This window comes from Ovis canadensis, chromosome 22 (assembly GCF_042477335.2).
Source record: "Ovis canadensis isolate MfBH-ARS-UI-01 breed Bighorn chromosome 22, ARS-UI_OviCan_v2, whole genome shotgun sequence".
Taxonomy (NCBI): domain Eukaryota; kingdom Metazoa; phylum Chordata; class Mammalia; order Artiodactyla; family Bovidae; genus Ovis; species Ovis canadensis.
This window is the reverse complement of record NC_091266.1, coordinates 19,749,404-19,776,086: the sequence shown is the minus strand read 5'-3', so window position 1 is coordinate 19,776,086 and position 26,683 is coordinate 19,749,404.

The window sequence follows — 26,683 nt, the reverse complement described above, 5'->3', positions numbered from 1 at the left end:
TAAACAACTTCATGTACACTAGGGTACAAAGCAAAGAGCGGGTCATTACATATATGCATGCGCAAGAGTGGTTAGTCTGCGTTCAGGTGTCATGGAAACATTCATTAGAGTTAGGAGCTTATTAACTCCTCATTGTTCAAGATATATTACATGCATGTTCTTGGCGTTTTCTTTAGAGTATCTTTAAATCATTTCAATAAGAAATGTCCTGGTATATATTACCACATTCTATCTTACATCAGAAGGAACTGACGCTCACCAAGCTTATCTGGCTCTTTCAATGACACATACTTGGAAACTGGAAAAGATTGGGTTCAAACTAAAAGCTATCTGGCCCTTAAAGATATGTTTTATTCAATAAAATATGAAAGCAGAAAACTGTAGTACAATATACAGTGAAATAAAGTAGTAAAGTGCTATTGGAGTGATTTACAGAGTTGGTGACTGGAAAAAATTTGAACTGAATGCCAGTATCCTTTTTAAAATAAAATATTTAATTATTTTAATGTTTTAACATACAATATAATCTGTAAAGATTTGCCGATTTTTAGTTTTGTATATATCCAACATGGTTAACATTTTTTAATATAAATTTATTTATTTTAATTGGAAGTTAATGACTTTACAATATTGTATTGGTTTTGCCGTACATCAACATGAATCCGCCACAGGTATATACGTGTTCCCCATCCTGAACCCCTCTCCCTCCTCCCACCCCGTACCATTCCTCTGGGTCGTCTCAGTGTACTAATGCATATATATGGGATTTACAAAGATGGTAACGATAACCCTGTATGCAAGACAGCAAAAGAGACACAGATGTATAGAACATTTGTTTTTACAAAGTATTAATGAATATGAATGGATCAAATTTAAATTTATACCTATAGAGTTTCAATAGTTCTTTGAGAAAATTTTGCAAATATTATAAACACATAGTTTCTTAATGTGAACATTTTCCAAATTGAATTCAGATCTTATTGAAAATAAAAAAGAGAAGGAAAGAAAATAATAGAGACTTAGTTAAAGTTCCACTTTTCATCTCTCTAATGGTTACCTGCTTCCTGAAGTTTAAAGTATAAAGTAGGTTCATGTACATTTAGGATAAATCCCAAATCCTGAGTCAATATTTTTAGACCCAGATTCTATATTAAGTATCTCACATATGGCACCTCTCATTACCAGCAACCAACAGCAGATAAAATAAAATGTACAGTCAGAAGATCCTCAAACAGCTATTTACATGGCTACCTTGAACAGACTTGCTTATCTTTTCTTGTTTCACAGATTAAAATTGGGTACAATCATCAAAATGTGTAATGATGGCCCTATATCAGAAGGAACAAGGTTAAACTATACATTTCCATATAAGAATTTGGAAAGGTGCATACCGGACTAGTAATATTTATGTTTAAATGACATACATGAAAACTTTGTCTTTAAAGGGATAAAATACAGGATTAAAAATATTTAGACCACATTTGTTTAACTTCCCATCGATGCTGTACAAATTACATTTTTTTCTGTACATAAGTTAAAAGAAAATGCTAAAGAAAAGAAAGTTAAAGTTAATGAAAAATGAATAATCCTCTAGCTTCTTGCCAAGAATATTTCCTGTCTGCGATAAAAGTGCCACTGAGATTTCAGATAGAGATCCATAGGCAGGGTAGAATTTAAATACAATATTGACTTCCAGCATCTTTTCTGACTTTTAAAGGACACTTGAAAAATGAGGAAGGAAAGTCTCTGTGATATGTGATGATTTTAAAGGTCTTTGGTACTTTTGGTTTTTCTCCAGGGTAAAACGAGAACATACCTTGGTTGCCATGTGGGCTGAGCAGCTTCACAGCAGAGGAACTTTGAGGAATAACTCAGCAGGGTCAGTAGGAATTAAAGAGAGTGACAAATGGAGCTGTATTCCCTCTGGGAGAATAAATGTAAGGAAATGGTTTTGCCCCCTCTAAGCCTTAAGGCATATAAATATGGTCTCTGTAAAGTTTTTCAGAAGCAATATCTAATTTGCTTTCTATTTTGAGCTCATGAAATATGGGTACCAAATTACTGAGTTAATCTCAAAGGGTGTTCTTTTCTTTAGTTTTTAATAAAATAATTTGGGGACTTCACCACATATTAGGGTATAGAAATAACATAAAGTCACCTACTGTCTAGTAAAAGAATCTTTTTTTTCCATTTTTCTCTCTTTTTATAAATTCTTATCTCTTACCTTCCCCAGTTGGATTCCTGATAGATTACAAAGTTAGTTCACTAAATGAGACATTGTGATTAAAACCGTGAATAACCTGTAGTGAGAGATGATATTTCCATCTAAAAAAAACAGTAGATACACAAGCTTAATAACCAATAATAGAAATGGATTATGCTTCACCTCAATTTTTAAAGATTAATTTGAATTATCAGTATAATGCAAAATCTAAGTCAATTGATTTATGTTGCTTTTTTACCTGTCTCTCTCTTAAAGACAAAGTTTTAAAAATCATATACCATTTACTTGTAAATGCTCTCTCAAAGTTCTTTTGAAGTAATACATGCATGCAAGCTAAGTTGCTTCAGTGTGTCTGACTCTGTGCGACCCTATGGACAGCAGTCCACCAGGTTCCTCTGTCCACCGGATTCTCTAGGCAAGAATACTAGAGTGGGTTGCCAGTTCCTTCTCCATTTGAAGTAACAGAAAATAGTAACAGTTCAATGTTTTCAATTAGATAAATATATTCAGTTCAGTTCAGTCGCTCAGTTGTGTCCAACTTTTTGCGATCCCATGAATCGCAGCACGCCAAGCCTCCCTGTCCATCACCGACTCCCAGAGTTCCCTCAGACTCGTGTCCTTCGAGTCAGTGATTGCCATCCAGCCATCTCATCCTCTGTCGTCCTCTTCTCGTGCCCCCAATCCCTCCCAGCATTAGTCTTTTCCAATGAGTCAACTCTTCACATGAGGTGGCCAAAGTACTGGAGTTTCAGCTTTAGCAACATTCCCTCCAAAGAAATCCCAGGTCTGATCTCTTTCAGAATGGACTGGTTGGATTTCCTTGCAGTCCAAGGGACTCTCAAGAGTCTTCTCCAACACCACACTTCAAAAGCATCAATTCTTTGGTGCTCAGCTTTCTTCACAGTCCAACTCTCACATCCATACATGACCACTGGAAAAACCATAGCCTTGACTAGACGGACCTTTGTTGGAAAAGTAATGTCTGCGCCCTTGAATATGCTATCTAGGTTGGTCATAACTTTTTTTCCAAAGAGTAAGCGTCTTTTAATTTCATGGCTGCAATCACCATCTGCAGGGATCTTCAAGCCCAAAAAATAAAGTCTGACACTGTTTCCACGGTTTCCCCATCTATTTCCCATGAAGTGATGGGACCAGATGCCATGATCTTTGTTTTCTGAATGTTGAGCTTTAAGTCAGCATTTTCACTCTCCACTTTCACTTTCTTCAAGAGGCTTTTTATTTCGTCTTCACTTTCAGAATACCTGTATTGCTTAACAATAAGTGCTATAAGAGTAAATTTCTTTTCTGTTTTGTTCATGACTATATCATCAGAGTTCAGAATGGTACCTTGGCTCAAGAAGGGTTCACTTATAGAATGACTGAATCTGCATTATTTTGATGCCAATCGTAGAAGACAAAGTTTATTTCAACTTTGAAAGGAATCTTTAAATAATTAAAAAAGAGAGAAGTGGCATTAAATCTTTATTAATAGAGATTTAAGAAATGGACTTTCAACAGTGTCACTTTTCTAAGTGGTGTAAATAGATACACTAGAAAACTATTTTTATATTTTCAACTAAAATAATTAAAAATTGTTTCACATAATCTATATTTTCCTATTTTTATGTTTAAAAGTAATATCATAAGAATCGTTTTAAATGTTGAAGTTTTCTCATACTCTCATAAGCTCAGCTTTTCTACAGTTATACACACTGAAACCATACTCACTGAAAACTGGTCAATCTAATCACACTAGGACCACAGCCCTGTCTAATTCAATGAAACTAAGCCATGCCCCGCGGGGCAACCCAAGATGGGCGGGTCATGGTGGAGAGGTCTGACAGAATGTGGTCCACTGGAGAAGGGAATGGCAAGCCACTTCAGTATTCTTGCCTTGAGAACCCCATGAACAGTATGAAAAGGCAAAATGATAGGATACTGAAAGAGGAACTTCCCAGGTCAGTGGGTGCCCAATATGCTACTGGAGATCAGTGGAGAAATAACTCTAGAAAGAATGAAGGGATGGAGCCAAAGCAAAAACAATATCCAGTTGTGGATGTGACTGGTGATAGAAGCAAGGCCCGATGCTGTAAAGAGCAATGTTGCACAGGAACCTGGAATGTCAGGTCCATGGATCAAGGCAAATTGGAAGTGGTCAAACAAGAGATGGCAAAAGTGAACATCGACATTCTAGGAATCAGCAAACTAAAATGGACTGGAATGGATGAATTGAACTCAGATGACCATTATATCCTCTACTGCGGGCAGGAATTCCTCAGAAGAAATGGAGTAGCCATCATGGTCAACAAAAGAGTCCGAAATGCACTACTTGGATGCAATCTCAAAAATGACAGAATGAGATCTGTTCATTTCCAAGGCAAACCATTCAATATCATGGTAATCCAAGTCTATGACCCAACCAGTAACACTGAAGAAGCTGAAGTTGAACGGTTTTATGAAGACCTACAAGACCTTTTAGAACTAACACCCCAAAAAGATGTCCTTTTCATTATACGGGACTGGATACAAAAGTAGGAAGTAAAGAAACACCTGGAGTAACAGGCAAATTTGGCCTTGGAATGTGGAATAAAGCAGGGCAAAGACTAATAGAGTTTTGCCAAGTAAATGCACTGGTCATAGCAAACACCCTCTTCCAACAACATAAGAGAAGACTCTACACATGGACATCACCACCAGATGGTCAACAGCGAAATCAGATTGATTCTATTCTTTGCAGCCAAAGATGGAGAAGCTGTATACAGTCAACAAAAACAAGACCAGGAGCTGACTGTGGCTCAGATTATGAACTCTTTATTACCAAATTTAGACTCAAATTGAAGAAAGTACGGAAAACTGCTGGATCATTCAGGTATGACCTAAATCAAATCCCTTATGGCTGTACAGTGGAAGTGAGAAATAGATTTAAGGGCCTAGATCTGATAGATAGAGTGACTGATGAACTATGGAATGAGGTTCGTGACATTTTACAGGAGACAGGGATCAAGACCATCCCCATGGAAAAGACATGCAAAAAGCAAAATAGCTGTCTGGGGAGGCCTTACAGATAGCTGTGAAAAGAAGAGATGGGAAAAGCAAAGGAGAAAAGGAAAAATATAAGCATCTGAATGCAGAATTCCAAAGAATAGCAAGAAGAGATAAGAAAACCTTCTTCAGCTTTCAAAGCAAAGAAATAGAGGGAAACAGCAGAATGGGAAAGACTAGAGATCTCTTCAAGAAAATTAGAGATACCAAGGGAACATTTCATGCAAAGATGGGCTTGATAAAGGACAGAAATGGTATGGACCTAACAGAAGCAGACGATATTAAGAAGACGTGGCAAGAATACACAGAAGAACGGTACAAAAAAGATCTTCACAACCCAGATAATCACAATGGTGTGATCACTCAACTAGAGCCAGACATCCAGGAATGTGAAGTAGTGAGCCTTAAAAAGCATCACGACGAACAAAGCTAGTGGAGGTGATGGCATTCCAGTTGAGCTATTTCAAATCCTGAAAGACGATGCTGTCAAAGTGCTGCACTCAATATGCCAGCAAATTTGGAAAACTCAGCAGTGGCCACAGGACTGGAAAAGATCAGTTTTCATTCCAATCCCAAAGAAAGCCAATGCCAAAAATGCTCAAACTACTGCACAATTGCACTCATCTCACATGCTAGTCCAGTAATGCTCAAAATTCTCCAAGCCAGGCTTCAGCAATACATGAACCATGCACTTCTTGATGTTCAAGCTGGTTTTAGAGAAGGCAGAGGAACCAGAGATCAAATTGCCAGCATCCGCTGGATCATGGGAAAAGCAAGAGAGTTCCAAAAAAACATCTCTTTCTGCTTTATTGACTATGCCAAAGCCTTTGACTGTGTGGATCACAATAAACTGTGGAAAATTCTGAGAGAGATGGGAATACCAGACCACCTGACCTGCTCTTGAGAAATCTGTATGCAGGTAAGGAAGCAACAGTTAGAACTGGACATGGAACAAGAAACTGGTTCCAAATAGGAAAAGGAGTGTGTCAAGGCTGTATATTGTCACCCTGCTTATTTAACTTCTATGCAGAGTACATCATGTGAAACGCTGGGCTGGAAGAAGCACAAGCTGGAATCAAGATTGCTGGGAGAAATATCAATAACCTCAGATATGCAGATGACACCACCCTTATGGCAAAAAGTGAAGAGGAACTCAAAAGCCTCTTGATGAAAGTAAAAGAGGAGAGTGAAAAAGTTGGCTTAAAGCTCAACATTCAGAAAACAAAGATCATGGCCTCTTGTCCCATCACTTCATGGGAAATCGATGGGGAAACAGTGGAAATACCATCATAATTTTTCTGGAGGGGGGGCTCGAAAATCACTGCAGATGGTGCCTGCAGCCATGAAATTAAAAGACGCTTACTCCTCGGAAGGAAAGCTATGATCAACCTAGATAGCATATTCAAAAGCACAGACATTACTTTGCCAAATAAGGTCCGTCTAGTCAAGGCTATGGTTTTTCCAGTAGTCATGTATGGATGTGAGATTTGGACTGTGAAGAAGGCTGAGCACCGTAGAATTGATGCTTTTGAACTGTGGTGTTGGAGAAGACTCTTGAGAGTCCCTTGGACTGCAAGGAGATCCAACCAGTCCATTCTGAAGGAGATCAGACCTGGAATTTCTTTGGAGGGAATGATGCTAAAGCTGAAAGTCCAGTACTTTGGCCACCTCATGTGAAGAGTTGACTTATTGGAAAAGACTTTGATTCTAGGAGGGATTAGGGGCAGGAGGAAAAGTGAACGACAGAGGATGAGATTGCTGGATGGCATCACTGACTCGATGGACCTGAGTCTGAGTGAACTCCGGGAGTTGGTGATGGACAGGGAGGCCTGGCATGCTGCGATTCATGGAGTCACAAAGAGTTGGACACGATTGAGTGACTGAACTGAACTAATGTTTTAAAGAGTCAGAAAAAGGTAAAAAAAAAAAAAAGTCTACTTATTTAAACAAAAAAAACAAAACAACAAAATGAAACTTCAAGACATTAAAGTTTTCCTAATTTCTCAAGAAGGCAATGCGTAAAGAAAATCCGATTACTATCTCCCCAGATTATTAGACTTTCATATAAGCATTCTAATAATAGGAATCATATTATTACTGTTCTCTATAATTGTGTTTCAAATACTTCTAATAATTTTGTGTGTGTGTGTGATGTAGGGGAACCTAGAACCTGTTTTACAGAATGAAATGTCAGAAAGAGAAAAACAAATGTTAAATATTAACACATATATGTATAAGGAATCTAGAAATATGGTACTGATGAACCCATCTGCAGAGCAGAATTATAGATGCAGATGTAGAGAACAGATTCATGGGGACTTGAGAGGGTGGGACAAACGGAGAGAGTAGCATTGACATATAACCACTACCGTGTGTAAAATAACCAGTGCAAGTTGCTGTTTAGTATAGGGAGCTCAGCTTGGTGCTCTGTGATGACGTAGGGGGTTGGGATGGGTGGAGGGAGGCTCAAGGATATAGGTTTATTTAGAGCCGATTCACATTGTTGTACAGCAGAAACCAACACAACACTGTAAAGCAATCATTCTCCAGTTAAAAATACATTTCAAAACGTGGATGTAAAATGGGTTTTAGAGTTTGTTGTTCAGTGACTATACTAAGTTACCATTTTATTGCTTTACAGTCAAAACATAAAGCAAAATCCTCAAGAAACCATCCTATTTAGGACAATCAGCAAGCTAATTAAAAACGCAGCAACCGAAAGATCTCTTGTTGTAGTCCTGGCAGTTGGTGCCTTTGGAGGACAATAGAAGTGAAAGTGAATTAGTAGGATGCATTGTCATCATAGCCAAGAGTAGTCGATTTACATGTTTAACCAGAATATGAGCTTCAGAGCATTACTGTCTTCAGAGTGAATGTAGTCCATGCCAAATTGATACTATGTATAATCTAGTTCAGTGAGATGCAATGAAACCCACAAAAAACTAGCTGCAAATGATGTAGGAAGGAAGACTATGTCTGTGATATATTTTGACTTTGCAATTTGGAATTTAAGACTACAAAGAAATTGATTTTCCTATCTGTATGCAAACTTATCTTTCAATCAAATAATCATCCAGGGAAGACTGAAACTAACAGCTACCATCTTGAATTTACTCTGGCTTATATACTGAAACTAAACTACAGCCCTTGAGAAGCACTTAAGTGCCATGTGATGAAATGCTTTGGAAATAAAATACATGTGTTTCAAAATATTACTTCAAATAGAAGTAAAATCATTTTCAGTATTTTTATCATACACATTTTATTACTATTCTAAAGAAAAGGAATTTTAGAATAAATTCTACTAAATCTTTGTATAAGATGAATGCTTTCAATGTATATATTCTTTTATTTTAGTGTAAGTACACTGCAATCTAGTTAAATTTGGACTGTTTTCTCTAGGCAATATGGAAAAGATGAATAATGTTTTCAATCTAAGTTTTATACTTGGATGACAGGAGGTATCATGAAGAAAATATGGCTATGTAAAAAGCAATACCTGCATATTTATGTATCCTATCACATACATGCCTTTGAGAAAATTACCTTCAGGTAAAAGGAAAGAGTAACGGATAATGTATGGATTCTAGCATGTTCATTTGTTGTTGAAGGAATCTCATCATACCATAGAAATTCTCAATTTGGAAAAGAAATGGTTTTATTTTATTTATTTTTTTAAAATATAAATTTAGTTCACTGCCATTCTGACTGGTGTGAAATGGTACCTTATTGTGGTTTTGATTTGCATTTCTCTGATAATGAGTGATGTTGAGCATCTTTTCATGTGTTTGTTAGCCATCCGTATATCTTCTTTGGAGAATGTCTATTTAGTTCTTTGGCCCATTTTTTGATTAGGTCATTTATTTTTCTGGACTTGCGCTGCATAAGTTGCTTGCATATTTTTGAGATTAGTTGTTTGTCAGTTGCTTCATTTGCTATTATTTTCTCCCATTCAGAAGGCTGTCTTTTCACCTTGCTTATAGTTTCCTGAGGTGGGAGAGGGGTTCAGAATTGGGAACTCATGTACACCCGTGGCTGATTCATGTCAATATATGGCAAAACCAATACAGTATTGTAAAGCAAAATAAAGTAAAAATAAAAATTAAAAAAAATTAAAAAGAACTATGTCTGTAAAGAAGACATATGATGGCTAACAAAAACATGAAAAGATGCTCAACATGACCAATAAATAAATAAATAAATAAACAAATAAAATAAAATAAAAATTTATTTATTTTAATTGAAAGCTAATTACTTTACAATATTGTATTGGTTTTGCCATAGATTAACATGAATCCGCCACAGGCATACACGTGTTCCCCATCCTGAACCCCCCTCCCTCCTCCCTACCTGTACCATCCCTCTGGGTCGTCTCAGTGCACCAGCCCCAAGCATCCAGTATCATGCATCGAACCTGGACTGGTGATTAGAACATTTCATACAACTCTAAATTATTTTTCCTAACCATGACTTTCTTCAGAACTCAGTAAAACTGATTGCCATTTTTTCATATTTATGGATAATAAAGGCAAACACAAAACAAGTGAATTACCAATATGTTTCTGTTTTAAGCATAATGATTTTATACAAGTGGAAAATATATAAGAAGCAGTCCTGAGTAGTGAAAAATATTTTATGTTTCAGCTTAGTTTATTACCTTGAACTAACTTACTCATAACTAAAAAATTAAAATGGATACTCTGATTATACCTTATTTTGATTACAAACGAGATAGTATTATAAGATGTATTATCTTCTGTGAATCAAAATGTAAGACTGCAACTCAAAACTGTTTCATTACTATGATTACAGCTTGAATTTTGGGGTCCTAAATCTATGATTGACAATAAAATAGCAGGAAAGGATGTCCTAAAAATTGCTTTTTTTTTTTTTTCCAGTCCCAGGTAGCAGGAGGGATAAAAATTCCACCTTCCAATGCAGGAGACATAAGAGACACAGGTTAATCCCTGGGTTGGGAAGATCCTCTGGAGGAAATCACAGCAATCCATTCCAGGATTCTTGCCTGTAGAATCCCATGGACAGAGGAGCCTGGCAGGCTACAGTCCATAGAATTGCGGAGTTGGACACAATTCAAGCAATTTAGCACACACGTACATTCTTATATCTATGAAATTTTCTATGTTAGGATGTTAAGCAGTTAGGTTGTAGATGAGTACAGTGACTGCTGTGAGAGGGTAAATAACAATCTGAAAAAAAATAGAAAAGAATGCCTTGATACTAAATGTAAAGAGACAGATTAAATCAAATCAACACACTAATCCATAATCTGCCTTATAATGAGGTTCGGAGGAAGAAAGCCAAAACCAATAAAATATCACTGATTTTTGTAACTTCACTTAATATAAACAGGGGAGGTAAAAACAAGCAAAAAAAAATAATAAAGAGCTATAATATTAAAATCAGCTGAATTTAAAATCAGCATTTGCATGTGTGAATATTCATAATTTTTATCAGAAACTTCTTAGACATATTTAATCCCTAAGGACTACAATCTCAAGAGACTAAATTATTTTCAGAGAGTCAAATCAGTGATGGACCCACGTTTAAAAATTCCATGTTTCAAACAGTTTGAAAAGAGAAACATGATTTAATGAGAGTTTGTGGGACTACAAAGAGATACACTGAAATACAAAGGGATGCACTGACGTTATTAGCCAAATTATTTGAAATGTTTTGAAAGTAAGAGTTTTCTCAGTATAATATGAACGTTAAATAAATATGATTTTGATACTCTAAGAACTAAAGCAAAACCATGTTATTTGCATATAAATAGAGTTATTTTATCATTTTCCATTTAATGTTCTTACATATATATTGAAAAGTCTTGATTCAATTACATATTTGGTTTAAAGTGAAATGTTGATTAACTCTGATTTTATGCAACATAGCACTCTTTGGTCTCTATTTACTTTGTTTATATGCCTTAATACTTCTAATAAATTATATACATGTATATTTTGCATATATGTAAATGAATGTTTTATATTTATATATAATATTATGATACTGATTAATCATTTTATTTCCTTTACTCTGAGAACGCCAATCCCTTAATAACATAGATTCAGTTTATTTTACTAAGAACATTACTGCTAGCAACCGATATAGTAAATAAATGAATAAACTGGAAATAAATAAGTGGATATCACCAAAGAAAAGCTATTGATAACTAACAGTAGAAGAGTGCACTAGACCAGGAAGAGTCCTATTCCTAGGTTAGGTTCAGGAAAGAAATTTGATACTTCCAAGGGCTTCAAGAAAGAGGAGGGAATATAAACTTGAATTTGAGCACTTGATTTTCATGAAGTACTGTAATCTTGATAGTAATAACAAAAGCTATTTGGAAAACTTGCATTTTACCACAATATAACACTGTCACACCAAAGTCATGCTGTAAGAAGCTATCGATATTTGTGCATAAAAGACACATTTGTTTTATAACTGTTCCACTGGTGAGAATGTGATTGTTTAGAATATATAGAATTTTGCTAGCTTTGGTCACAAGGAGATAGGCAAAATGAAAACAGAGCACAGAAAGGAGGGATAAAAGGAGAGAGGAAGAGAAGTCATAAAAAAGATCCTTCCAGGGTTACTCAGTTATGTCCAACTCTCTGCAACCACATGGGGTGTAGCCTGCCAGGCTCCACTGTCTACAGGATTCATCACGCAAGAATACTGGGGTGGGTTGCCATTCCCTTCTCTAGGGGAACTTCCCAACCGAGGGATCAAACCTGGGTCTCCTGTATTGCAAGCAGATTGTTTACCATCCGTGCCACCAGGGAAGCCCATAACAGTATAAACAACACTGTAGAAATAATAATACATAAGTAATAAAATTTTAAAATAATTGCATGGTAATCTGGACATTAAATATGTTCATGTTTTGCTAAATGTAAGACAGAGAAGGTGTTATTTTGTAATAGGATGACATGGGACTCAGCCAAGTGCACTGCCATCTTCACATTTGACTGAAAAAGTGGCAGCCAACTAGAAATAGGCAGGTGTCAACTGGGATGCTATTTCATTTGCACTAAGAGAACTGAATCCACTTCTGGCAATGTATATCAATATTTCATTACCTTTTATTGTAGAGTATTTCACTGCATTCATACACCACAATTTGTTTATATGTTCATCTGTTGATGGACATTTCTCCTGTTTTTACTTTGATATTATTTCAAATAAATCTGCTGTGGCCCTTCATATATAAATCTTCATATTAACTTATGCTTTTACTTATTTTAGGTAAACATGAATAGAATGGCATGTCATATGGTAGTTATATGGGTAACGATTTCCAAAAAAATATTACACTAGTATCTAAAACAAGTGTGTCATTTTATTAATTTTAGACTTTCTAATATATGTGCAGTGTTACTTCACTGTGGTTTTAATTTGTATTCCCAGGAGATCTAACCAGTCCATTCTGAAGGAGATCAGCCCTGGGATTTCTTTGGAAGTAATGATGCTAAAGCTGAAGCTCCAGTACTTTGGCCACCTCATGAGAAGTGTTGACTCATTGGAAAAGACTTTGATGCTGGGAGGGATTGGGAGCAGGAGGAGAAGGGGACGACAGAGGATGAGATGCCTGGATGGCATCACTGACTCGATGGACGTGAGTCTGAGTGAACTCTGGGAGTTGGTGATGGACAGGAAGGCCTGGCGTGCTGCGATTCATGGGGTCGCAAAGAGTCGGACACGACTGAGCGACTGAACTGAACTGAACTGAATGACATTGTGCATCTTTTCTTGTTCTTGTTTATCATTTGTATATATTCCAGAGTGGAGTATTTGTTCAAATATGATGTTTTTATTTTATTGGTTTGTCTTGTTATTATTGAGTTTTGATAGTCCTTTATCCATTTTGAATACATGGCCTTTATCAGATGTGTAATGTGCAAATAATTTCTTTACAGACTCTGGCTTGCGGTGAATCTTTTTAATTACATTGTGAGAATATAATTAGAATATGGTCTATCTTGTTAAATGTTCCCTGTGGTGCACTTGATACAATATGTTATAAATGCTTCCAATAAATCATATATATATATTAATATAGCTACATCAAAAAGAGAAGCCATGTTATGTGTAATATGTTTTGATGACCCTACTCACTGAAAAATTGATTCCTATCAAAATCTAAGAATTTCCATATCTTCACTGCTAGTACAGCTAATCAGCAGCAAAGTGAAACTGGGAGACATGCTACTTAAAGTGAGACAAATCTTTGAGCAATATCCATTCTGCTAAAAATGGACAATTCTGCCTTCTTTTTTCACTTGCCTAGAAGGGGAAATAATACCTCTTTTATGCATTGTTAGAAAGACCAGATAGGCAATCAATGCGTAATATATGCAAGTATTCAGGGTATACTAGATGCTTCCTTATTATCAATAGCATATTGATGATTACATTGAAGATTCACCCCTGGCCCCAAACATACACACCAAAGAATTCATATAAGAAAATAAAAGTCAGACAGATGTGAATTGCAAAGCATTTGAACATGATTGTGGAGCTCAGTTATGATCTGCTGCTGCTGCTAAGTCGCTTCAGTCGTGTCCGACTCTGTGTGACCCCATAGACGGCAGCCCACCAGGCTCCCCCGCCCCTGGGATTCTCCAGGCAAGAACACTGGAGTGGGTTGCCATTTCTTTCTCCAGTGCATGAAAGTGAAAAGTGAAAGTGAAGTCGCTCAGTCATGTCCGACCCTCAGCGACCCCATGGACTGCAGCCCTCCAGGCTCCTCCGCCCATGGGATTTTCCAGGCAAGAGTACTGGAGTGGAGTGCCATTGCCTTTTCCACAGTCATGATCTAGGTACACCAAGTTGAAGACTAGCATAGGGACACTCAAACACTCTTCCTGGATATGAGAGAAAAGCCTAATACGTCCATACATGGAAGAATCACTCTGGCCTATAAATATGACTACTTGGGATTGTCAAGGACTCTAAAAATTCTATAATATGTTGTCTGTAATGATGCAAGTCACAGAAAATGATCCTGATAAATCTAAGATGTGTATACACACACACACACACACACACACACATATATATGTATGATATGGCATATGTAAGGTTTTAATATATTAACTACATTGAATCATAGTTCTTATATTTTTAAAAGAAAATATGATATGAAAAATCAGTTTTATTTATTGTGAGAGATAGAATTGCTACCATTTTTAAATATTATATATATATATTTCTTAATGTGTATAGGAGGTCTTCTCAGGTGGCAATAGTGGTAGAGAATCTGGCTGCCAATTCAGCGAACATAAGAGACGTGGGTTCAATCCCTGGGTTGGGAAGGTCCCTGGAGGAGGGCATGGCAGCCCACTCCAGTATTGTTGCCTGGAGAGTCTTCTGGACAGAGGAGCCTGGCAGACTACAATAGTCCTGGGTTGGTACAGAGTTGTATGCAACTGAGTAACTGAACAGCAACAACTATTGAGTCAAAATCATATCATTTTTAACTCCTCATTTATTAAATAATTTATAGAATGGAAAAATTCATTTAAAAAATATTGCCCTTGGTAATACTGTTTAGACAGAGGGAATGCACATACTCAGAGAAATGTTCCATATACTCAGATGTTGCAAAAATACAGCTCAAGGCAGACTCTGGTCTTTGGAGTGAGAAGATCACTTTGATAAATTTAGATGATATACACTAATTGTGATTATGAATCCTTAATGAAGAGTTTCAAAATAAAAATAACATTGCCCATTATTAAGTGAGCCTAGAAATAATCTAACAGCTTTACATAAACAGAGTTCAAAAGAGAAAAACTGATACATTTCTGAATATAAATGTTTAAGAAGTATGATGCAGGTCATAGAATGTCAAAAATGTTCAAAAACTGTGGATACCTTACAGAGCTAAACATTGAGTTTTGCAAGTAATACTATGCTGCTAAGTCACTTCAGTTGTGTCCAACTCTGTGTGAACCCATAGACGGCAGCCCACCAGGCTCCCCCATCCCTGGGATTCTCCAGGCAAGAACTCTGGAGTGGGTTGCCATTTCCCTCTCCAATGCACGAAAGTGAAAATTGAAAGTGAAGTCACTCAGTAATACTATATATATATATATAAACACACACACACATATAAATTAAATGAAGAAAACTGCACCTTTGTGCTTAATTGATAGATGGCAAAACCCTCTTAACACATATGAATGGAATTTCTGCTAGTTATCATGAGGATGGGAAAAGCATTAGAGGAAGGCTTTGAGGACCTGTGTATAATAGTCCTTATTGACAGAACATGCCTCTCTGATTACACAGATGAATATCACAGATCCTTATGAAGTTAAGGGCAAAGACCAGAACACCACAAGAGACCACAAGATGGATTGGAGGTAACATTCTACCTGAGATACCATTTGTCTTTATCCATCAAAAATGTTCATAACTCTTCAGCATTATACAAACTATAAAGTGGTTGGACTGGCACAAGTGATCCTCTAAACCAAATTGAGTGCTACCTTTGGTGACTGAAACTATCCCCAACAGATTTTTTAAATTAATGTATAGTTGATCTATCATATTGAAAAAGGAAGTGGGGAATCCACTCCAGTATTCTTGTCTGGATAATCGCATGGACAGAGGAGCCTGTGGCCCGTGGGTTCACAAAGCGTTGACTGTGACTGAGCCCGCATTTCTTGACCTGTCATATTACTCTTGGGTGTGCTACATAGTGATCCTACATTTTTCATAGATTTTTAAAAATATAAATTTATTTATTTTAATTGGAGGTTAATTACTTTACAATATTGTATTGGTTTTACCATATATCAACATGAATCTGCCACAGGTATACACGTGTTCCCCATCCTGAACCCCCCCACTTCCCCCTCCCCATACCAGCCCTCCGGGTCATCCCAGTGCACGAGCCCCAAGCATCCAGTATCATGCATTGAACGTGGACTGGCGATTTGTTTCATATATGATATTATACGTGTTTCAATGCCATTCTCCCAAATCATCCCACCCTCTCCCTCTCCCACAGAGTCCAAAAGACTGTTCTATACATCTGTGTCTCTTTTGCTGTCTTGCATACTGGGTTATCGTTACCGTCTTGCTAAATTCCATATACATGCATTAGTATACTGTATTGGTATTTTTCTTTCTGGCTTACTTCAGTCTGCATAATAGGCTCCAGTTTCATCCACCTCATTAGAACTGATTCAAATGCATTCTTTTTAATGGCTGCGTAATATTCCATTGTGTATATGTACCACAGCTTTCTTATCCGTTCATCTGCTGATGGACATCTAGGCTGCTTCCATGTCCTGGCTATTATAAACAGTGCTGTGATGAACATTGGGGTACATGTGTCTCTTTCAATTCTGGTTTCCTCGGTGTGTATGCCCAGCAGTGGGAATGCTGGGTCATAAGGCAGTTCTATTTCCAGTTTTTTTAGGAATCTCCACACTGTTCTCCATAGTGGCTATACTAGTTTGCATTCCCACCAACAGCGTAAGAGGGATCCCTTTTCTCCATACCCTCTCCAACATTTATTGCTTTATAGATTATGTGCAAAACAAAGTTATTATAATATTCTTGGCTATATTCCCTGTGCTGTATATTTCATCCCTATGACTTAATTATTTTATAACTGATAGTTTGTCCCTCTTAATCCCTTACACCTCTTTCACCCATCCCCTCAACCCCACTCCCCCACGGCAACCACTAGCTTGTTCTCTGTATATGAGTCTGTTTCTGTTCTCTATAGATTATGCCTCATTTATTATAGCCAATGAAACATCATAGCCAATGAGTACAACTTCATCACAGAGCAAGGTGGAGGTCACTACTGGGACCTAATCAGTACTCCAAATCATACAGAGATTCAAACTTCAGATGAAAAGTCCCAGGGACACAAGCAATGCCATATCAAAGACTAGAGAGTGCTTAATGCCACAATTTTTTAATATCATCGTGAGATCTTTACAATTACCCTATTCTCTATAATTCTTGTCCCAAACGCCATCACATATATGCACACCTAGACACTTCTTTAGGAAGTGAAGAAAGAGAAGGAATTGGTTTCACGAAAACATTTCTTTTTATTTATTTATTTTTGCTCTTTTTTAACATCCAAGAGAGATTGAATTCTGCATAGGTAGGCTAATTCAATTTGAAATATGTCTATATCCTCCAGCTGAAAAGAATATGGAGACAAGGTGTAGGTAATACTGCTGCTGCTAAGTCACTTCAGTCGTGTCCAACTCTGTGTGACCCCATAGACGGCAGCTCACCAGGCTCCCCCGTCCCTGGGATTCTCCAGGCAAGAACACTGGAGTGGGTTGCCATTTCCTTCTCCAATGCATGAAAGTGAAAAGTGAAAGTGAAGTCACTCAGTCATGTCCGACTCGTAGCGACCCCATGGACTGCAGCCTACCAGGCTCCTGCATCCATGGGATTTTCCAGGCAAGAGTACTGGAGTGGGGTGTCATTGCTAGTTACAGTCTAAAGATAAGAAATGTGATTTTCTCTGTAAACACAAAATTTGTCAATAAAATTGTGTGATCTAGTTGTAATGTCAACTCATGAAGTATAGTGTGACAAAAGAAAACAAAATTATCATATTAAAAGTCATTAAAAATGTAATGAAAAGCAGTTGGTAGAAGGGACAAAATCATCTAAACAAAAGATAATGCACTGAAATTTCCCAGAAATTCAAAGGAAAAGGGTAGAGAATAAATCAATAAATAAAAAATGATGAAATGGAAGATTAATATGAAAGATTCAATCTATGAATTAAAGAAAGTAAAGGAAGCAGGACAGAAGAGCATAGAGAAATAATATAATTGTAAAAGAAAATTTACTTCATTTAAAAATAACATTTTAAAAATGAAGAGTTACCAGACAAACAATTTAAAAAGTGTTATATAAGACATACTGTCCTGGAGTTTTTAAATGTTAACGGTAAAGATAGATGCTTGAGAGGGAAAAACACCCAAAGATATAAGAATTAGATTGGCCTCTAAGCTATCTACATCATTAAACCCTGGAACATTGTAGGCAACCACCTACAGAAATCATAATAGAAAAACATTTTGGCTTAAAAATTTTATTCCAACAATATGTTGTTTATGTATGCTAATGCAATAAACATATTTTTATATTCTTAGAGGAAAGTTACTTTGAGATATACAAAGACACAAAGAATAGAACAAGATTTCCTTTCTAAATAATCCACATGAAGATCATGAAAGATAATTAATAATCACAAACTTTAAAATAATTAGAAAGTAAGCATTAAAAATACACTAAAAATGAGTTTTAACAATTAATATTTTTGTGATTTCTATTAACTGAATATATTTTATATCAAGCATTTACTAAGTACTAGATATTTCATTAAAAATTTTTTCATTATAAAAATATAGTCACTCTGTAGATCATTTTTGTGTGGTAAATACCTCTGCTACCAATTTCTATCCTAATATTTTCACTGATGACTTACAGATGTTATGTTTCCTTGAGCAGGACAATTTTCTTTGGTGTGTGTATGTGTCTATGTTTGTATGTATATGTGTATTTCTATGAAAAATATTATAAATCTTAGAAGAAAAAAGGAAAACAGTGAAGCCTGTAACTTCAAAATTATAAAACTAGGAAGGAGTTCGGTACACAAACACTCTCTGTTCCTCATCTATCAAGTAAAGAGTAAAGTTTTTCTTGTTTATATAAATAAAATACAATAATCTATATTCTGACAGATAAACATAGTATGGGATTTCTGAATATAAATGTAGCTCCAAATAAGCAATCAAATCTTATTCTTGACAGATGCTTAGAATGTGATTTTGTGGAGAAGAGAAAAATTAGATAAAAATGTGACTTTGTGGAGAAGAGGAAAAAAATGAGATAAATTATTTTGTTGTGATATGTCAAACATTTCCCCTCTACTGTAACCTTCCATATTCACTGTAAAAGCAACATTTATAAAAAGCTTCTCTCTGCTCCTCATAAGAAGATGCTCCTTTTCAAAAATTATCAATTAATTTCTTTTTTAAAAATATAAATTTATTTATTTTCACTGGAGGTTAATTACTTCAAAATACTGTATTGGTTCTGCCATACATCAACATGAATCCACCACAGGTATACACGTGTTCCCTACCCTGAACCCCCCTCTGTCCCCACTCCCTGTACCACCCCTCTGGATCATCCCAGTGCACCAGACCCAAGCATCCAGTATCATGCATTGAACCTGGACTGGCGATTTGTTTCATATATGATATTATACGTGTTTCAATGCCATTCTCCCAAATCATCCCACCCTCTCCCTCTCCCACAGAGTCCAAAAAACTTCTATACATCTGTGTCTCTTTTGCTGTCTTGCATACAGGGTTATTGTTACCATCTTTCTAAATTCCATATATATGCGTTAGTATACTGTATTAGTGTTTTTCTTTCTGGCTACTTCAGTCTGTATAATAGGCTTCAGTTTCATCCACCTCATTAGAACTGATTCAAATGTATTCCTTTTAATGGCTGCGTAATATTCCATTGTGTATATGTACCACAGCTTTCTTATCCATTCATCTGCTGATGGACATCTAGGTTGTTTCCAGGTCCTGGCTATTATAAACAGTGCTGTGATGAACATTGGGGTACATGTATCTCTTTCAATTCTGGTTTCCTTGGTGTGTATGCCCAGCAGTGGGAATGCTGGGTCATAAGGCAGTTCTATTTCCAGTTTTTTTAGGAATCTCCACACTGTTCTCCATAGTGGCTATACTAGTTTGCATTCCCACCAGCAGTTTAAGAGGGTTCCCAATTTCTTAGACTTCCCTGGTGGTCTAGTGGTTAAGAATCTGCCTGCCAATGCAGGGGCACAGGTTTAATCACTGATCTGGGAAGATACCACATGCCATGGGGCAACTAAGCCCATCCACCCCAACCACTGAGCCCAGACACCCTAGAGCCCATGCTCCACAACAAGAGAACCCACTGCAGTGAGAAGCCTGTACACTGCTATTAGAGAATAGACCTGACCAACACCCAGAGAAAGCCCACATGCAGCAACAAAGACCCAGCACAGTCAAAAATAATACAATATATAAAATTTAAAAAAACTATTAACAACTACTTTTGTAAAGCGTGCATGTGACATAGTCATTTTGCTTACTTAGATTCAACACCATTTTTATTGCATCTCTCTCTTCTCATAGAAACATGGTCAATTCCACCAGAAACTTGCCATCTAGCTGACATAGCACTAATATAAAAAGTCAATGGACAGTGCTGTACATTAATAAACACATTATTCACTGCTATTAAAAGACCAGAAATTTATAAGATGTGATTATTTACAGAGTATACATGGCAAAAGTAAAATTACTGTGAGTTAGCAAGGCTATAATGTATAGGGAAGAAATCATAGGGGTCAGGCTTGAATGAAGCCTTAAACGATGGGTAGTATAGGTATAGAGAAACCTAGAAGTCACAGTGTAAACAACATGAGTCAAAGCAAATGTGGGCTAGCCAGACTTAGAGGTGGAGGATGAAATACAAGAGAAAGGAGACATAGTATTAAGAGGTAATTCAGATAAACTTCAAAGTTAAACTACAAAGTCAAAACAATCTGGAGTTCAATGATCTTGATTTGATTGCCAGGACTATAATTTGTAACTCACATGAGATGAAGACGATTTTTATTTCTTTGGCATTGAAACATGTATACTATCATGTAAGAAACAAATCACCAGTCTATGTTCGATGCAGGATGCAGGATGCTTTGGGCTGGTGTACGGGGATGATCCAGAGGGATGATGTGGGGCGGGAGGTGGGAGGGGGGTTCATGTTTGGGAGCTCATGTACACCCATGGCGGATTCACGTCAATGTATGCCAAAACCAATACAGCATTGTAAAGTAAAATAAAGTAAAAATAAAAATTAAAATTAAAAAAAAGAATCCAGTTACCCTAACAGCCAAAAAGAACTTAAGGTCCCTAAAAAATAAAATATATGGCACCTGAGTGAAGGAGGGCTGTTTATAAGAAAGCATTACAAAAATGGGATGGATAAATTTAAACAAAGAAGTCATTTTCTGCTTGATTACTATCCTTTGGGCTTGCATGAAAGAAGTAGTGGATGTGAAATATTTTTAAAAGCTCTGAAAGCCTGTCTTACAAGCACTGATTAAAAGAATTGAATACCAAATGTAACCAACAGATTTTCTTTTCATAGATCTGCTACTGAGAATAGTATTCTCAGTATTTTCTTATCTCCATCACTTTCAGAAGTTCTTTTGCTATGTGTCTATCTATACATATTCATCACTCTGACAGTAGAATCAAGAATAAAAATTCAGATAAGAAAACAAGATGTGCAATTGCTTTATCTTCTAAATATGGGACATACAAAAAATAGATATAAAAAGACAGCTTCTTAGAATCAAAAGTAAAACTAAGGACAGAGTGTCTTTCCTTTTATTCTGATAAGTTTAGAGTAACAGAACATACTAATCATTTGGTTTGTAAATATACTTAATTCGTCTTTCTTCTCCTAAAAGTCAATAACAAATAAACTGTCTATAAGAAATCCTAGATATATTGTCTAGTAATCATAATCTTTCAGATTATTCATATCCTACTACCACTCAGGCAGTAAGAATAATAGTCCAAACACATATTTAGAATGCTTTTGAAATCACAGCAATTCCTGAGCTGACTGTCCAGGTGAGCCTTACTGTACTCAGACAAATACTTCAAATACAAGGGACACATTCAATATTTGACCAAATTCTTTCACCACGACTGTACTTTTTCATCTACTGTTCTGAGTAACATCCTAGAGAAGATGGTCCTGCCACTCTGCATTACTTGATGTATTTCATTGGTCAGAGTAGTTAATTAAAAAAAAATCACTGCATTATGTCAAATAATAGGATTCCTAAAGAAGGCAAAATATTTCTTCCGCAAAATCTTATTTTAGTTAAGTTGGGCTTATTTTATTATACATTTTTTTCTATTTTGTTATTAATTATGCCAGGGATTTAAGCAATACTTATTTTCTATTATTTTGAGGTATATTTGACTAGAAGAGACAAGCTGAATATATTTAGGGAGATGTCTTAATCACACATATTAATCAACTGTTATTTTTAAGTGATAAATTAACTGAAAAGTATATAAGGGTATCAAAGAGTTTTTTTTTTTTTTAAGAAACAATCAGTGGAGTATAAATGCAGATTGGTTGTCATTTAACTTTACATTTGTTTTATGATATTCAATTAGAAATATGCATTTAGAGCTATACTCATAAAGCATACACATCTGGTTTTCTCCTTCTATCAAAACTGAAGAAATGGCTGAGAAATATGAGGCTTTAAAAGATTCCAAATTCTTCAGCACAGCTGTTGACTTTTTTGAACCTTCTGGCGAGAAGCTAAGAATGGAAACACGGCTAAAATAATGAAATGGGATGCTTATTCCTTGATTTATTTCCTAGACTAAGAAGTAATTAGCTTTCTCAACAACAAAAAAAGCAGCTCACCTCCTTGACTAGATTTTTATTTGTAATTTGAACCTCAAGTCATTGCATTAAGACTTTTTATAAAACGTGTTTCCTTTTATTCAAATTTCCTAAAAACCAGGGTCTTGAGGATTATCATTTGCTTTTCATATTTTGACATCTCTGCCCTTCCCTCCTTCCTTCCTTCCTTTCAAGGAGCACTCAGTCAAAAGTACATTGACAAGAATCTTCTGAGAGAGAAAAAAAGAGCTGCAAGTAAATGGATTTGCATATCAAAATGCTTTTGTTGTCAAATACTAAATTTTCCCTAAAATATATGAAGGAATAATAAACAGTAGTTATACCATTATTTTATAGTCTCAGACAACATGCAAATTCAATTTAACAGTGTCAACTTTTTAATGACTCCAATAAAGCATTTAAGAAAAGAATAAAGAGCTATGTGTTCTTTTAAAGGACTTTTTCAGTCTCTAACCTCTCTCCACACTCAGGTTTTTAGATATTACGTTTGTCCTGGCATTGATAAATTCATGCTTCCCATAATTTTGTCATTGTAACTGTTGAATTTAGACAAATGTTTCTACATGAGGTCCTTTTAGTGGATCAGCTGCAGCATACAGTTGCCTCATGATGTTTAGAAAGAAAAATTTTGTTGGATGGCAGAAAAACTAAGTCAATCAAACCTTTGTATTTTGTTGTCAACAATTGATGCTTGAAAAAAAAGTGTCTTATGGTAGACATCCCCATACAAGGGTGTTTCCAACAGAACAAAATAAATGCAAGGAAGTTGCCAACAAACAGACAATGATTGTTGGATATCAAAACCAAGATTTGACTTATGGTTTTCTTTATGAGGTACAACTCTTGGTTACCGTTAACATGCATCTTAAATGTGTAACTTTAATATAAAATAAAATACACTATACCTTATTTGCAATTCTTGTGCATGGCATTCAGAAATATGACACTGAAAATTCCTGTAAATAAAAAGACATGATGAGTAAAATGCATTTTCAAATGAATCTGAGCAATGGCTTGGTAATTAAGGAAAATTGAACTATCAAGTATTTCACTACAAATTCTGATACAGATGTAATTTTATAAATTCCCTTATATGTTCTTACAAACAACAAAATTACAACGTGTGTCCATACCATTAAAAAATATTGTTTCTGATTATCTATTATACTAAAATTTTGAAGTGTTTTTCAATCCAGATACCAGATCATTTGGAAATCTAATTCTTCTGAATTCACAAGAAATATGGGTATAATGCATACCCAAGCATGTTATGGTTAGGATTAATAAACAAGATGTTGTAATTAAACTGGGCAATAAATATGTTTAAATATATATACTAGATATATATAATGCTTTAAAGTGAGGAGTGAGTTTAGAAAAACACTTCCTTCTTTTTATACATATACTCAATATACTCATGTATTCAAAAATTCAAAGGTAGTACATTTCACTCTACAATAAATTGGCCCTTTCAGAGAAAATAAAAATAAAGTTTGGGTAAAATAATCAAAGCATTAATGATTTATTTAGCATTATATTTCACATTTTGAAAAAAAAAACAATATTGTGTTGGCATTGAGATAAGAGTTAATATTTGGGACATGTAACTAAGTTATCATCTAAGCCTATGCTAAAATATATTGTCTAAACTTGTCAGGTTTTATTTTTTAGCAACGCTGTATCTCTAACTGAGGGAGATAGTAGAAGCAAAATATCTAATTCAATACCTAGAACAATACAGACTGATAAATATAAGAATAGTTTTTTTAAAGTTCCTAGGAAAACATAATAAATAGTTACTATCTTTAATTCATAAATAAGAATTGAATCACCAGTCCATGTCTGACGCAGGATGCAGCATGCTTGGGGCTGGTGCATGGGGATGACCCAGAGAGATGTTGTGGGGAGGGAGGTGGGAGGGGGGGTCATGTTTGGGAACGCATGTAAGAATTAAAGATTTTAAAATTAAAAAAATAAATAAATTTTAAAAAAATAAAATAAAATAATAATAATAATAATAATAAATATATACATGTATGTATAATGTATAAATGCATAAAATGTATATTTTAAAATGTATACATTTATGTATAATGTACAAATGCATAAAATTTATAATGTATAAAATGTATACTTATAAATATAGAATATTTTGTAAATATATCTTAGTGTATGTGTATGTTAGTTTCTTAGTCGTGTCCAGCTTTTTGCGATCTCATGGACTGTTGCCTGCTAGGCTCCTCTGTTCATGGAATTATCCAGGCAAGAATACTGGAGTGGGCTGCCATTCCCTTCTCCAGGGGATCTTCTTGATCCAGGTAGCATAATATAGGGCTTCCCAGGTAGGAAGGGGTAAAGATGATGCTAGTAGTAAAGAACCCACTTGCCAATGCAGGAGACTAACAAATGTGGGTTCAATCCCTGAGTTGGGAAGATTCCCTCGAGGAGTGCATGGTAACCCACTCTAAAATTCTTGCCTGGAGAAGCCCCATGGGCAGAGAAGCCTGGGAGGGATACAGTCCCTGGGGTTTCAAAGAGTCAGAAGTGACTGAATGAGTAAGCACATGCATAGTAAAATATACAATATATAGTATGCCTTCAGTATCTAGATAATATATAGCAGAAGATACCCTGGGTAACTCTAAAACTAACCATTGCTTTAACATAACACATTCACTTTTTCTTTAATGTGGAAATGATAAGTTAAAAGTAGATCCAGAAATATTTGTAAGCGCTTAGTGTTTCAACTTAAAAAAAAATCACATATAATGAGTAAGAAGAGACATACTATTGCAGAAATGGAAGACCCAAAGGCACACAATCACAGAAACAGAAAGAAACTCAGAGCTCAAGAACACTGAACTCCACATCTTAGGGATCTAAAATGATGCACTGTAAGACATGGTACTGTCATGCAGCACTTTTGCACAGGACTGACATTACGACCCAGAAAAAAAGAATCACTGCCACACACTAAAAAATTACATGAAAAGAAATTCAACTGTATGAAGTTCCTATAAATAATTCACTTGCTGGACTTAAGAGAATATTTATTTGTGGAAATCAGATGAATATAAAGTGAATCTAAGTTATGTCCTAACATGCTAAGATGCTGCAAAGAGCTGATGTTTAAATCTTTCCCCCTTAAGATGCTTTTAGTATTGTTAATTTTTTTTTAGTATTGTTAATTTTTAGTTTAATATTTTCCAACTTTATTATTCATCACAAGGATACAAAAATGAATGTTTATCTATGATTCAATGGTGCTATCTTTGTTTCTCAGTTGTAACAAGAGGGAGAAAATATACTAAGTTTAAAAATATATCACTGGAACTTTTGTGTTTCTTTTTTTTTAAGATCATGATTAGAGACAATTTATTATCAATTTGTACTTGTTTTATAATTTTTTATTGTGACACATATTTCAAATATGTATTGTATTGGAAATAGAGAAATTTCAGTTTCTTAAGATTTTTGTGTTGTTGATCACTGTTTAAAAGTTTTATTTATTCATTTGAAATATATATATATGTGTATATATATATATATATATGTATCATTATTTTTGCTAGTGTAATTGGCATTTTTCTAGGGACCGGGACCATATCAGTGCATAAATTACTAAACTCTTTTATTCTGGCAATTACAATATAGAAATACACAAAAAATAATAAATTCACAATAGGCATAAAACCAAGTAAATCATATACAATTTTAGAAAGTGGTGACTTCAAGGGTGAAAACTGGTCAGGATAAGAAAAGGGATTTGTGAGTAGGGTGGCATCAGCTTATGATATTGCATAGGTTAACCAAAGGGAAATTTGAAGAAAGTCTTAAGTAATATTTGTTTAATTTATGTAGAGCATATGATTATGT